This window comes from Amblyomma mixtum, chromosome 2 (assembly GCF_055824585.1).
Source record: "Amblyomma mixtum isolate Tamu chromosome 2, ASM5582458v1, whole genome shotgun sequence".
Taxonomy (NCBI): Eukaryota; Metazoa; Arthropoda; class Arachnida; order Ixodida; family Ixodidae; genus Amblyomma; species Amblyomma mixtum.
In genome coordinates, this window is record NC_143013.1 from 265,450,301 (window position 1) to 265,463,348 (window position 13,048).

The window sequence follows — 13,048 nt, forward strand, 5'->3', positions numbered from 1 at the left end:
ATATAAGCTATTACAGCATGGGATTTATTGGTGCATTGTTTAATTCGCGCATTCATGATCAGGCTGCTTATGTCTTTTCTCAGGATCTGTGGAAAGACGTCGATTAAATTAAATTGTCTCTTTAATATCGTTTTTCGTAAACTTGTGAACGCGAGTGTACATTGTAATGACAGTCTTAGTTAGTACAGTGCAGTAATAAGAAGGCACTTTTGAATAACACGTGACATTAAGAACAGGAGATCTAGATCAAACAATGTAGAAAGGCGAATTTAAAAGTAAGGCGATTGGGCAAAGGACAAAGTAACTGTAGCAAGAGGATAAATTTAAATATCTACACCTAAACCGCGCTACCAGGTCAGCTTGAATTTTGTTGTAAGTTTTACTTTTAAAGGAATTTCGAACTTTTGCACCAAACAGTCCAACGAAACGTCCCCCTTATTTCTACATACTCGCGGACAGGATGGCATATTTGAAATTTACGTGTAATGGGTGTGTAGTGTTTAGTTAGTCTTGCGAAGAGATTATATTGCAGTGCGAAATAGCATGTGTGTATATGTTCACAAATTAGGCTTACCCCTTTTGCCAAAAGTAACCGAGCCGCAGGTTTTTGCTTCTCAACCGTATAACGGAGCCTTTACGGCGCCCCTAAAGACCGAAATGTGTCAGAACGTGAGGACAAGGGTTCGCCTTACTTTACAATGATTCAGAGCTGCAGAACTACATTCTAAGCACAAATATGGGAGTAAAAAAGGGAGTAGGTTGACCTCTGGCACACTCCCTTTCATAAAAAAAGTACCCTAATGTACAGCTTACTTCATAGGACTCCTTTCTATTTATAGAGTGCATTCTAAAAGCGTTTGTCCAGATTTGCTGGGCCTGTGTTAACTAAACACGGGTGTCCCTGTATTTATACTACCACCACCAGGAACGGGAACAGTTGACATTGTTTACAAACCCGTTACACTTTAGAGCCCTACTACACGGCTTACAAGCAAACTCCAATTGGGCTCTATATTTTTAACAAAGGCTGCGCCTCGCCTTCTTACGTATACATCGGGGACAAAAGTGGTACACTCCACGCGGCTGGAGCCGGAGCAGCGGTAAACTGTGTTGCAACGCCATCTGCAGGCGGCATCTGGGATCGAGGCAGCCAATGCTTGACCCTTATTAGGTTCTTGCGTATGGTTACGTACGCAGAACTAAAACTCTCTACTAGTTTTAGTTTTACGTACGCAGAACCTTCACGTACGTAAACGTGAGCAGTCTACGTAGCGTACGCTTGTGTCGCTTCGTACAGTTTTAGCTACACGTACGGGACGCAAACTGTGTACATCTGCCATAGAACCTAAAAAAAATGCGCTAGCGTGTTATGACGCGCCATCTAGTATAAATAAACAAAACTAATTTTGTTTTTGTCGCTGCTTGGAGCCGAGCCAGGCCACAGTGCGGCTGTAGCCAAGACTTGTGCACTGAGGAAGTTGCAGTTGTCGGTATGCCTCTTTCGAGTGTTTTGAGCCGTCATGATACCGTGGCGGGGTTGACTTGGCAAGAAATCGAAACACATGTTGACAACGTGTGTGTATGGAGCCAAAACGTGCACCGTTTTGCTTTTCCCGCTGACTTTACCGACGGTCTCGCGATATCCCGCGAGGTTTCGGCCTCGCGTGGTCTCGCGAGACCGTCGGCGCACTCGGTCTATGTTGCTATGACGACCACAAATCCTTCTCCGTCAGGCTTAGGAGCTGCTGAAACGGATTTCTATCTGGAAAACTAAAGCTAGTTCTCAGCTAAAACTTCATGCGAGAGCAAGAATGGGCCAACTGAAGGCAAATACAACAGTTTGCAGCACGATACCACGTCGAGGGATTAGCGACGAAGCTGTATTCGCTCTGATGCGGGCAGGCAGGGCGCCGCCATCTTGCCAACGCCACGTACGCAAGCAACGTGAAGACCGCAACGCAAAGATCCGAATCTCAAGTACGTCCGTGAGACCCACGCAGACACTTCACGTTCTGCGCATGCGCACTGGCGACCCGTAAGCGCTCTACGTACGTGAAGCTTCTACGTCCGTGAAACTAATACCCCTGTCACACGGGCAAGTTTAGTGACACTTTAACGAAGTGCACTTCTCCAGAACGAGTGACACTTTCGGGCCGTGCTGCTACACGGAAAAATAAAGTGTCATTCGGAATTGATGGTGGTGACGATGGCTTTTCAAGTAAGGCACAAAAAATATTACTTTTCGCGCTTCAAAGCTTTAATGTACAGTTAATGTACAATAGATTGCAAACTGCAAGCACTTTTTTATGATTATCAAGGAGCTTTGTGCAATATTGCGACTGTTGCACCATCACACCGAAACGGTTGCAGATGGTTGCTACCATGGTTGCTACGGTCGCCATGCTAGCCGCCATAGCCATACCGCTGCGGCTGCCTAAAAAACTATTGCAGCTGAAAACAAGAATGTCGGAATATGTGCAGTATATATATTTAATGGCAACGCAAATAAGTTTACATGAACAAGAGGGCAAAAAAAAATTAGCTGCGTTCAATAAAACGCCATTTTTATTGCCGACGTTGTATTCTAATTTCGAAACGCTGCTACCGAGGCTATACACTTCGCCCCTCGGGAAAAGTGAAGTGAGTTCCCCAAACTCACTTCTTGCCGAGTGCGTTCAGCAGCGAGTGTCATTAAAGTTCATCGTGTGACACGATGCGAATGACACTACAGGCGAGTGTCACTCGTTGAAAATGACACTAAACTTGCTCGTCTGACAGGGGTATTAAACTGTCTATTATCAGCAGGCATGTCGCTTGGCTCGTTTCAATGTTTCGCGCTTTAGCTCGCCAAAATCCCGCAGTTCTCCGTTGGTCCGGCTCCCGCCGTTGTACCCGATAGTACCTCTTCTTTATTGAACTGCACGCTGGCAGCGAGATGTCCACGCTGGTGTTGGGTATTTTCGTATTCGTATAGGTGTTATTTGTATTCGTATAGGTGTTATTTAGCGTCCCAATTGTGTCCTGAACTGAAGTATCTGCGTTTTGAGTCGCAGCGCGCGTTGACGAATCTTACGAAAAGCTGAAGGAAACATAAAAAGTGGTTCCAGAGGTGCGTTTCCTCTGCTCACGGATGTGCAGGCCAATCCCGGTAACAGGGTTCGATCACGGCGCGATAATAACGCACTATAGTGCTGAATACAGAGAGCCACCCGCGCTCGGGACGCTCATCTCGTATCGTCAGGGCTTCTGGCCACGTTTGGGGAGCCACATAAAAACACGGTTCGCCCCGGACGGGCTCTTCTTCGTTTCCAGGTCTCACACAGCGCGGTCCGCGCGTGCGGCTACACGGTTCGCGCCAGCCTCACAATGGAAAACTTCGGGGATCCCCCCCTCTTCCCGCCGCTATTGGGATCCGTGCTTTGTTCCGCTCGCATCGTATAACTACGCGTGCGAAAAGACAGAAAGACAAAGAAAGAAAGGTTGAGAACAGGAAATTCTTCGTTGGGCTGTGCACGGAGGGAGGAGGCCTGTACAGTTTCTCCGACTCGGCACGTGTGTAGCACTGGGGGCGCGTCTGGAGGTTCCTCCTGCGGGCCCGCATGTGCGGGGCGCCGTTGTGTTGGCCCAGGGCGGCTGGAATGTCTGAACGGTCGGCCTGCATACTTTATGAGCCGTAAAACAAGGCTTTGGCCGCTCCTTCTCCTTCTGCCGCGTCGTCGTCGTTCGTTCTCTTGCGCGGCGCTGCCATATCTCCGGTGTGTGCCTGCACTTTCTTTTTTTTTTTTTTTTGGTTTTGTCGGCTGTATAATGTGCGTACAAGGCTGATCGTGTGGACGAAGGAGAGAGCTGCCCGTTTTGCTGAGCTGGCTGTAGCCTGTTCCTGCGATGTATTAAAGGCTCCGCCCACCTCTGTCTCGAAGTGAGCAACGGAGAAAGGGAAAAAAAAAATAAAATGGGACGGACGTATTATTGGGGCTATTTCCCGCTATTTTTTTACTTTTTTTTTTACCAGCATGATGGCTTCTCTCTGTGACGCTAGTGGACGTTGGGGTGAGTCTCCCTGTACAGTCCTCGACTGTACCGGGAACGCTCGAACGGCTCGTTCTGATGTTCGTTAGTGACCATAGCCGCTGCCTGGCGGGCCCGATATACAGTCGAACCTCGTTATAACGAAACGGCCCATAACTAAATAATGGATATAACGAAGAAATGACGATTCTTCTTGGAAACTCGGTCAACACGGGCTATAACAAAGCTAAGGCCAATAACGACGTAATCTCCAGGCCCCTTCAGGTTTGTTATAACGAGGTTCAACTGTATAGTTTCAAGACGTGAGGAGTTAAACACGATCCATGGGTATCTGTATGCACGATAACGTCTTGTTTCGAGCTCTAGGTCACCTGTAAATGACGAAGTGTGCTTCTCGGAGCGCCGTCCATATGCGCTCTTGACAGATGTGCGGACGACTGTACGTATTGTTAGCCTTTGGCTTACTAGTATAGAGGAGACGAATATATTCAGATAGAAAGGTGAAGAGAAGGAAGTTTAATACAATAAAAATTGGAGGGCACACTTAAGTTCCGCTTTAAGGCTATGACGTAATAGCCTTAATGGGTCAATGCCCATATACGTAAAATTGGTCACTCCGTGCTGAACATTCATAGATCCCTGGGAGTCCTCATACCACTCCTAGCGCGGTGGTGCAGCGGTTAACCGATGCGCCATTGCTCTGAGGTGCCAGATGCTGCCACCGGTTAAACTAATGATTGCGACCAATCATTAGTTTAACTGCTGCCTGCCTCGGTGCGCATTTTGCTCACAATCCGGCGAACAGGTAACTACGGCCCCGTCGGAAAGTAGCGCCCCGTCGCAGTTGTGCCGAGGACGCTGGCGACGTTTAGTTCTCATTCAGCGGAAATGGGCAGTAGTCTGCATCTGGGCATATCCATCGTCGGTTTCCCTTATTGTATCTCTTTTTCGCCCGGTACTGGCGAGTGCACGCCGGTCGCAGATCACTCATAATAACCATCCTAGCACGGCAGAAACAAAGGGAAAGGACCTGCTGCCACCGGTCAGACTAATTCGCCCCGTGTCCCGGTTCTTCCTATACCACGCCGTTTCGTTTCTGCACCCTTTCTACTTGTTTCTGTTTATCCGTGTTCCCCCGACTGGGGAAAGTTCGTGCGCAGCTCTCTCTGCTGGACTATCCGTGCGCCCTCTCGCGGCATCTGCGGGAAAGAAAATTGTGTTCCGTGTTGTAGCCGGGGCTTCGTCGTAACTGTCGGTTCGCGTGTCCTGTGACGCGCGCGGCTCACTCACGCACGCACACACTACCGCGATCCGCGTGTGATTCGCAACGCGACAGACAAAGCTACCGAACAGCGAGATACCCGCCTCACCCTCCCCGCAATCTTTTCTTCTTTCATTCACTGCGGTTTTGTGCGCGGCCGGGTGATCCTTCTTTTCCCCTTCATTCCGAGTCTTGCTTGCAGGCTGTTCCTCTTCTGTCTTCTGGCTAGGCGTGTAATTAACCGACGTCCGCTATAGGTACGTCCCTCTAGGGAGGGAGAAAGAGAGGGAGAGTGGAGCGAGGAATCGGCAGCGGGCCCGAGCGAACCACGCCTTTAGCGTCCGCGTTCCTTCTTGGTTTGGCCTCCGAGATATGTGGTGTCTTACGCCGATCCCTTAGGCCGTACTGGAGCGAGGAATCCGCGTTTCTTTTTTTTGGTTTTGCCTCTGAGATATGTGGTCCTGTGCCGATCCATGAGGCCATACTTGGTGTTCCTAGCATAGTCCATAGCGCCGAAAAGGCCTGACCCACGGCCTGACCTCGGTAGAGAACAGGAGCGAAAAAGAATCGCAACAGTTAAACACCACTCTGTCGCCGTGCTGGCCCCTCTGTTGTTCGGCTTGGTCGAACAGCAGCAGCTGCGTTATATGGCCCGTATATTCGTGGAGATTGGCGCGACATTCAGCCTTGTTCTCCCGCGCTCGCTGGCTTTTGTTGCCATTTTGTTAACTGTCGGCGACGACCGTTTGAGCCAGTAATGCCTTTCTGCCAGGCCAGCTATTTGTTTCGTTGTTCCCCCGATGTCTCGTCCGTGTTTCCCTCTTTCGCCGCATGGCGTCGCCTCACATTCTCTCTGCGTTGTGTACCCGCTGTTGTCGCTGCTGCCGTCGGCACTTTGTTATCGGCGTCCAGTTGGTGTTGCTGGCGCCTTCCGAGCGCGCGTAGCACGCGGCAAGATGTATGTGTGCTGCTGCTTCCGGGAGAGTTCGATGGTGGCGAAAGTCGATCGCTTTGACTCCCATTGTCGTGGGCGGCGAACACATGCGGGCGCATTACCGATGATCGGCGAAGCAGAAAACGCACACGGCATATGCTTGAAAAGAAGATGCCTTGCCGTCTGCGTTTGTGCCTGTCTGTGACGCGTTGCTTCAACGGTTTTCGTCGCTCGTATCGTGGAGGCAGAACAAAGGTCTCAGACGCGGCGTTCGTTTCCGACGATTGTAAAGCGATTGTTGCTCCCTGTGCTGAAACATGCGTTCAGACTTGTCAGTTCTAAGCCTAGCATATTTTGAAATAAAATAATATAAGAAAAAAACAACTCTTATAGGTTAGGTTCTGGGCAGCCAGAAATGGTTTTCGGGAGGGGCCCGAGGCACTTGTATCCGGCGAAGCCGGGGGGGGGGGGGGGGGGGGGGGGGATTTGATTTGGAAGGGGATTGCCCCCCCCCCCCCCCTCTTTGAATATGTCCCTGGTTCAACTTTGTAAATGAATAACAGTGGATGACGGTCCTGATCGAATCATTTGCGGCAGAAATGGCTCTAAGCAATGCATTGCTGTGCTGCAGAGAGTCAGTTCTTGTCAGGGATCCTCACATTTTGTCCTCGCATAGAATTATTCGAGTTTTTCTTTGACTGATTTTACGCGCCAGGGCGGGACTGTTGGCTGTATGAGGAACCGCGTTGTGGGAGGCTGTAGATCAGTTTTGTCACCGGAATCTAACTCGCGGCCTTGGGCACAAAAGCCGCACGCCGTAGTCATATAGGCCCACCGCGACGGGGAGGTATCGGAGCGAAAACGATAACTCATTCATTTGCCGGGCGGTTCCTGCATATTGTCGCGACCACTTGCAGAAACTCGTAATTGTCCTCTTCGCGTTTATAAACGCTTACGGACTGGAAAACAAACGCACACGTCGGTGGTCGTTTGGTCATCTATAGGGTTATTTAGCTTCTTTAGCTTCTGCGAGGCTTGCGCTCACCACGTAGTGATCCTAACGAAAACTCCGAAAAATGGCGACGGTGCAGCAGGTATTTCGATCGAGCAGCACTCTCCTATGCTGGCGCCGCTTTCTTCGTGATTGATTCGAGCTCTGGGACGGTTTAGAAACAGCGCGATAAAAAAGAAATGGAAGAGGGGAGAGGGGGACGAATCCCCAAAACGATCTCTTTGGACCTAGTTCGAAGGAGCAGGCTAGGGTTCGGGAAACAGTTTCGTCTTGCACACGGGGTTGGCGCCCGGGTTCTTCTCAAACACACTATACGGTATAGGAGGCGGATTTCCGTGCTTCCATCGTTGCCGAGCCCTATCGCGGCGACGATTTCTCTCCTTTCCTATCCCTATCTCTCCCCCTTCTCTCGCCTTTTTCATTCGTTCAATCACTGCACACGGTTTTGGGTGTTGTCATCGTCTTCCCTTCCTGAGCCATTCGTCTTTCACTCGAGCCTTTTGCATCAGTGTTTCCTTTTTTTCCCCTTAACTCATAGCCGCGTTTGGTACGCACCATCTCATTCCCCCCTTTTTCCCCCGTGCCTCGGGAGTAAAAGGAAGGCTTCGTCCCCAGCCGTATATAGCCCGCAAGGCCAACACGTTCTGTCTTGCTTACAAGCCCCGCGTGTTGTGCCGGCCCTGTCGCGTGAAATATACGGTCGCCCATATATATAATCCGAGCCCTCGTGTCTTCGCGCCTTGTCTTCTCCTCGCAAAGGGGCAAAATGGGAGAGGGAGAAAGAGGGAGAGAAAAGAGGCTCTTTTTCTTTCGACCGGCTCCGGGGCTGCACTCACGCAGGTCTCGGGGGGCAGCAGGGAGCTTCTAAACCCGCTATATAGCGACGCGCTGTTCCTCTTCCCTAACTCCCGTCTTTATTCCCCCCCCCCCCCCCCCGCCCTCTCATTGTTATTTTTGGGTACCCTGTTACAGCAGAGCGGATGCTGGACCCATCCCTCTGTTTCGTGGCGGAGACCCTCCTCTCGGCCATTGTTTGTAGCCTTTTCTGCTTGTTGGTTTGTCCCATTGTGTGTTCGCTTTGTTTTTCGTCGCATTTTGTATTTTTGTTGCTCCCTCGTTGCGTTACGAGCCGTGAAACGTTGCAGTGCAGTAGCGAGATGCGTATACCGCGAGCGGTGTGGTGTACGGGATGGCTGCCAGTCGCTCGAACGGGTAAATAGGAAAAGAAATAATTGCGCTGGACTGGCCCACATGATTTTCACCGTGTTTGCTCGTGCATTTAAAACACTGGAATACAAAGGCGCGCGTCAGATGGACGATACTGAACAATGTTTTCTTCCGTTAGAGTTATCACGTGTCTTGGTGAAATCAAAAGCGAGCTCGTGCATACATACCGATGACTGATCATCGGCCCGGGCCTCATCAGCGAATGTATTTTGGGTCGGGTCTCAACCAGTGTTGGCCAGCTTCGAGTGTGTTTCTTGAGTAATCTGTAAAATCAGTTTCATAGGATGAGTTGATTCGAACAGGATGCTAACTGAGCATTGTTTCTGTAATTTCGAAATATGCTTTGCTCGCACTATGCGAACAAAAATCGAACGCTAGCTCCGGTAACTGTGCATGGACCGTTGCGCAAGAGATTCTGGAAAGCGCAGAGGATTCTTTTCCAGCTTTTTTAGCGTCCTCTAATCTTCTTAGTGCGTATAAGCCGCCTGCGAATAGTGTGGATGGAGTGAAATGTATCTCTTTTTCTTTTCGTTTTGGCATATTGTCCACTTGATAAATCCTGACGTCATTGCGCCTAGCCTAGCTGGTCTGTTTGAAAATCATGATCTGCACTTTCTATTGCCGTCATTTTGCTTCTCCCTCTTGAGTCTGCAGGTCATATAAGCCTCTTTTAGTGATCTCCACATGTTCCTGTTTTGCGCCAGCTGCGGTCGTGTTAATGCAAGAAAGCTTCCTGGCTCGTCATGACACCTGACTCTGAGCCGTCTCCCATTGCGTATTCCTTGCAACGCGAAAGAGTTAAGGCTGCCGTTCTGCAGTAAAATCTGGCGTCGTTGTCGCCCTCGGCGCTGTGAGCGGAAAATCCCCGGAGAAGCAGGTATGTCGCCTAAGTCACGTGACCTTGTGACGTCATCACAACCTGCCCACCGGATCGTGAGCAAACTGACCACCGGGGCAGGTGGCAGTTAAACTAACGATCTGTCGCGAGTTGTTGTTTCGGGGAGAACACCGTGGGTCGCACAAGCCCCACCGGTAGCAGCACCTGCCATTGCAGGGCCATCGCTTAACCGCTGCACCACTGCGCCAGAAGTTGGATGAATGCTCCTCCGAGTGTTGAAGGGACACTGAGACACCCGTACTACCACGCGGATCTCAGAGGCTATGATATACCGCCATTCGCTTCAAGACAGAAGCGACCAGTCCTTGTCGGTTTAGAGGTCATGAGTTTGAATGGAGAAATTCTATTTTCTCAGCCATTAATAGGTCTGCTGCCGGACAAACGTTAGCATATCCAGAAAGATGCAGAGAATCAGATCGCAAGGTGCCTATTCCGACGCTATGTAGAAGCGTACGCGGGGTAGCAATTAAAGTGTCTTTTATGAATACCAGGTCAGGTGTTGTACAGACAGGATAGCTTAGACGTGCTTAACTAGAGCTTTTCCTCGTGAATATGCAGAGGAGCTCGGGTGATTGAGTGAAACATGCGACCCTCAATTGACACACGCAGCCGGATCGACCAGAATTTGCTGCCAATGCACGGCGTCATCTTCACATCGTGACGCATCCGAAGTCGTAAATGAGAACTATTTTTAGAAGGCATGCCCGTCTTCTAAGGCTTGAGAACGTTCGTTGCATTCTGATATATATGAAGATAACTTATGCCAGTCGTGCGGTAAGTAAAGAAACGCGACTTTGTGTGTGTGTGTGTGTGTGTGTGTGTGTGTGTGTGTGTGTGTGTGTGTGTGTGTGTGTGTGTGTGTGTGTGTGTGTGTGTGTGTGTGTGTGTGTGTGTGTGTGTGTGTGTGTGTGTGTGTGTGTGTGTGTGTGTGTGTGTGTGTGTGTGTGTGTGTGTACTGGCTGGCCGAGATCCTTCGGTCAGTCTCGTTAGTTAGGCAGCCATCACGACCATGTATACATAAATTCGGGCAAAAATGAAATGCGTACAACACAATGGGGAGATTTTAGTTTTGGAATATTCAATGCACTTACGTGGTCGAACATCACGACTGAAATGCAATAACTACTCTTAAAAAGAGACAGCGAACCGGTTTTGTATTTCTCCATCAGTTTTTTACTCGTGTGGTTTTGTGTTTGGATTTTAATTATCCCGTCCTCGCTGCATGTTGTCCTCGATATTGTACGGTCGCACACTGGGTTTGCACACCAATACGTTACAAACACGTAAAACCCTAAAGGTACAAAAGCCTTTGTCAGAAGTACAGAACCTAAGTTGTTTGCCTCTGGGCCGTGCAGTACGGCTCGTTATGCATCGCCGTGCGATCTCGTGGAGGGGAGGAAGTCCCTCTGAAAGTTGGGGCTTTCAGGGATATCACAACAACATCACTACAGTCGGATACAACTCAAGAACGAAGCGGCTTTTCCCCGACAAAGGAACCCCTTCCAGTCAGTGGCGTCGGCCAGTTCTCACGAATCTGCTAGCATGACAATGCAAGGAGCGGAGTGAAAATGCAGCGAGGTGACTGCCCCCTTTCATCGGCCACTCCCTGCATTGTCGCGCTAGGAGAATCGGCCGAAGCCATTGGCTGGAAGAGGGCCTTTTGACGGGGAAACACTGCTCCGTTCTTGAGTTGTGTTTGACTATACACGGCTCGCAGCAAACCCCATGGCCTACTTATACACTTCATAAAGACTGTGCATTCGTTGCCGCCTGCCGGTCGACCACTGTTGAGTACCTTGCTACACTTTCACTCCAAACTCCGATATCTGTTCCTGTACGCCTTCTCTGATCCTTATTGTGATAAAGGAGTTGGGTTGTGGAAGAGAAAAGTGGCTGGCGTAGAGGGGAGAGGAGGGTGCACGATGGGAGGTAATAGGTGGAGGCCTGCGCATGCGATGGGCCATGGCAGCGTGTACGCGCCCTGCCCCCCTGATACTAAGTGCCGGCCGCAACACGCAATCTACGTTTATCAATCCGGCGCACTTTGCCGGGGAGGGGGGCAGGCCACAGCAGTAAAGAGTCCCGGTCGTCTCTCCCGGAACAGAAGGCGGGGAGCTCGTGCACTGTAATGTGGCATTTCTGATAAGTGGGGGAACAAACTAAAGCCGAGAGAATCAAACAGCAAGAGATGGGGAGAGGCCGAGAGTTATTTCCCTTCGTTTCCCGCAGTTCGCATTGTTCCCTCGTTTCTTTTCGCATTCCTGTGACGTTATAAATTTCTTGCACCACCCATCCCCCCACTCACCCGCCCACCGCCATTGCCTGTTCTTTTTATCCCTGTGACGCTCGTTTCTTGTTTCTTCTTTTCCTGAGCTCTCATCCAGTGCAAAGCGTGCTGCAGCGGCGGGCTACATTGTATATATGTGCGTGCCCGCTCTCTTCGCGAGCTCTGGACAGGGCCCAGCTATTGCGTGGAATGAAGCTGGGGGTGGGGAGGAGTAGAAGGAAAGGAGTGGGGGAGAGTTTGGCACGCAGGGGAGCTCGGTAGCGTACCGTAATTTCGCTGCTCCGAATCGGAGGCCCGCAATTCGCGGTGGTGCAGCGGCGGCAATGGCCGCGGTGGTGTGCCGGTTGTGCGCAAGTGGCGTGGAGAAGGCGGAGACGGTGGGGGGGGAGAAGGAATGGGGGGCTTGGAGGAGGAGGGCGCAGGCTGGCGGCGCGTTGCCCGCGTAGGCCTCCTTCTTGCCCGGTCGAAAACGAAGGACGCTCTAGGCACGCCGTGCTCGCGACTCCTCCTTTCTCGCTGGAAATAAATGTGAGCCACTTGGAGAACACAGCTGTGCGCGTCGTTTGGCATCGGCCGGTGTCCCTTCTGTTTGCTGCGTGTTTCTCGCCCCGCTCTCCCTTCTCACTCCCCCTCCCCCTTCTCAGCCTTCCTCTTTCTCCTGGGTTTCGCTGTTCCCAGTCCTTTCTTCCATTCCATGTCAGCTTATCAACCTATTAGCCTTTCTTTCGTTTTGTTTTATATTGAATCTGCCCATTCATTTGGCTTGTGTGCGTGTGTGTGTGTGTCTGTGTGTGTGTGTGTGTCTGTGTGTGTGTGTGTGTGTGTGTGTGTGTGTGTGTGTGTGTGTGTGTGTGTGTGTGTGTGTGTGTGTGTGTGTGAGAGAGAGAGAGAGAGAGAGACAGAGAAAAGATAAATATTTTATGTGCGTGTGGTTCTATCGTCGGAGCGCCAAGCATCTTCTAGTTCTGGGAGGACGGCCCTGTGTATACGTATATACACGCTGTTTATCTCTTTTGTTGATTTCGTGTCGCTTTCTTTCTCGCTACAGTGTCAACGGGGTGTCTTGTGTGGCTGCGCATTGGGTGACGATTGTACGCGTCTTGCAGTAGTGTCCTTTCTGTGAAGGAAAATAAAGTACATAGATCTGAGAACGAAAACATCCAGAGCTGATGGTCGGGTGAGGGATGCCAAGCAGAGGGGCCGACGTATTTCCCGCTAAATCCCCTGGCGACATCAGCGTTATCTCGGTGCGTAGCGAAGCTGAAACGAAAAAATATAGAGCAACGGCACAGTTGGGAGGCGGAAACCTCGCCGGAGCGCAAGGGAGGCGGAGACAAAGGGAACGGGGATCCGTAAATTGTTACGTACCGCGCAGGGCGCGGTTTTGCAATCGGCAAGCC

General features: G+C 50.6%; 1 protein-coding gene across 11 annotated transcripts in view; it reads left to right on the plus strand.

The window, feature by feature from the left end:
• LOC149363870 (uncharacterized) overlaps positions 1-13,048 on the plus strand; it is a 234,178-nt gene that overhangs the window by 34,667 nt on the left and 186,463 nt on the right. The gene's annotated exons all lie outside the window — the stretch shown is intronic.